Source organism: Cynoglossus semilaevis, chromosome 7 (genome assembly GCF_000523025.1).
Source record: "Cynoglossus semilaevis isolate Cse_v1.0 chromosome 7, Cse_v1.0, whole genome shotgun sequence".
NCBI classification, from domain to species: domain Eukaryota; kingdom Metazoa; phylum Chordata; class Actinopteri; order Pleuronectiformes; family Cynoglossidae; genus Cynoglossus; species Cynoglossus semilaevis.
In genome coordinates this window covers 2177417-2179657 of record NC_024313.1, presented here as the reverse complement: position 1 = coordinate 2179657, position 2241 = coordinate 2177417, and the positions used below count along the sequence as shown (strand labels likewise).

Here is a 2241-nt window from a genome sequence, read left to right as displayed (position 1 = left end):
GCATGTTTTGGCTCATTTTTGAAATATATAAAAAACTTTTATATACATAGAGATATATATATATAGATATATATATCTATATAGATATATCTATATGTTAACAACTTATTTACTTGGCAGCATGTTTGGGGCTATAAACTTGCACTTGCAAACAAACACTGATGTGTTTCTGGGACTTTATATTTTTTAGCATTTTTCTTGATAGTAAGGCTATAGGTTATATCTAGGTGCGAGGGCGTAGCTGTGAGATTAGCCAGTCCATATCTTGTGTGGCTTCAGATATAAAATTAAATTTAAGATCAAAGAGACAAGAAATAGGGTTATTAAAAAAAACTGAGATATTTTTTAAATTATAAAGAATATACCTTTATTTGCAATTGATAAAAAAAATACATACTTTTGCACATCTTGTCTTACACATGTGCTGCAAAAAGTTAACTAAGCCATTTTTACAATAACAAAAAAAGAAGTTAAAATATTTTGGAGTCTAGTGGAAAACACAAAATAGACAATCCATCAAGGTTACAACCTACTTATTACAAAAACCTTATAAATTAGACATTATGTTAATGTTTACAATGTACAAAAATAATTCCTTCTTTAAAAATACTTTTCAGGTCAGCTGCTCTGCGTGGGGTTTGAACGCCTTTTGACTCCAGTCGTCCAAAGCCGAAGAGGTCGAACGTCAAAGGAGTTTCTGCAGAAGAAAAACAAACAAAAGCAAGTTATTTACGAGTCAAAAACCTAAGGTAAGTTTTAGCAACACCTCAAAACTGTCTATCATTTTACAAAAGATATAAGACCTGCTTATCTTTGGTGATATTTTGACATGTTCAGATTAGCGTGACCAGCACCAAGTAGCAGATATTGAGGGACAGCCGCAATCGTTAAAAAAAAGGGTTGTCTTTAAATAAGTAACATGCATATATCTAGCTTTTTACCCACAGAGAACAAACAAAAACTTTAAATGTACTTAAGTTCTTGGGGTAATTTTATGTAAAACATTTCTTATATATGCAACTGAGTTTTAGTTTTTTTTCTTAACTATAACTGGTGCTTCTCTTTGTTGCCTTCTTGTTCTACAGGTGTAATGTTTTCCTACAGTTGATCAAGTGGTTGACATGGAGGAATCACTCTTCTGCTTCTCCTCTGTGATGAACCAGCAGAGCTGAGGATCACTCACAGAGTTATGATACCCTTTAAAGGTTAACTGCAGCTGTTAAAGGTCTCCGTCGACGTTTTTATTTAGAGATTCACAGTAATCAATAAATTAGCATCATGTTTGTTCAGGATTTGCAGTGATCACAACGTGGTTCTTGGAAACTGCGCGCGGCTACGGATTGATGTGTTTGAGGTGAGTGTGAATACGCCCTGTGACGGTGCGCTGTTGTATATATGTACAGCTCGTACAGTACCATCACTCGTACAGTACGTACTGTACGAGTGATGGTACTGTACTGCACGAGCTGTTGTACATACATACAACAGCACGTACAACAGCACGTACAGTTGTACGTACGTACAACAGCTCGTACAGTACAGTACCATCACTCGTACAGTACTGTACAACTGTACGTGCTGTTGTACGTGCTGTTGTATGTATGTACAACAGCTCGTGCAGTACAGTACCATCGTACAGTACGTACTGTAGTGTGATGGTACTGTACAAGCTGTTGTACATACGTAAAACAGCACGTAGGACTGTACGAGCTGTTGTACATACATACAATACGTACAACAGCATGTACAACAGCTCGTACAGTTGTACATACGTACAACAGCTCGTACAGTACGTACTCTACGAGTGATGGTACTGTACTGTACAAGCTGTTGTACATACGTAAAACAGCACGTAGGACTGTACGAGCTGTTGTACATACATACAATACGTACAACAGCATGTACAACAGCTCGTATAGTTGTACGTATGTACAACACCTCATACAGTACAGTACCATCACTCGTAGAGTACGTACTGTACGAGCTGTTGTACGTATGTACAACTGTACGAGCTGTTGTACATGCTGTTGTACGTATTGTATGTATGTACAACAGCTCGTACAGTCCTACGTGCTGTTTTACGTATGTACAACAGCTTGTACAGTACCATCACACTACAGTACGTACTGTACGATGGTACTGTACTGCACGAGCTGTTGTACATACGTACAACTGTACGTGCTGTTGTATGTATGTACAACAGCTCGTGCAGTACAGTACCATCGTCAAGTACGTCCCTTC

At 37.6% G+C, this 2241-nt stretch overlaps 1 long non-coding RNA gene across 2 annotated transcripts in view; it reads right to left on the bottom strand.

The window, feature by feature from the left end:
* Window positions 1-132: 132 nt before the first annotated feature.
* The window catches only part of LOC103380675 (uncharacterized), a 19298-nt gene continuing 17189 nt past the window's right edge, over window positions 133-2241 (bottom strand). For both annotated transcript variants that reach the window (XR_001760270.2, XR_521706.3), the window contains one exon: window positions 133-697. This is a non-coding gene — a long non-coding RNA (uncharacterized LOC103380675). The remainder of the gene's footprint in view (window positions 698-2241) is intronic.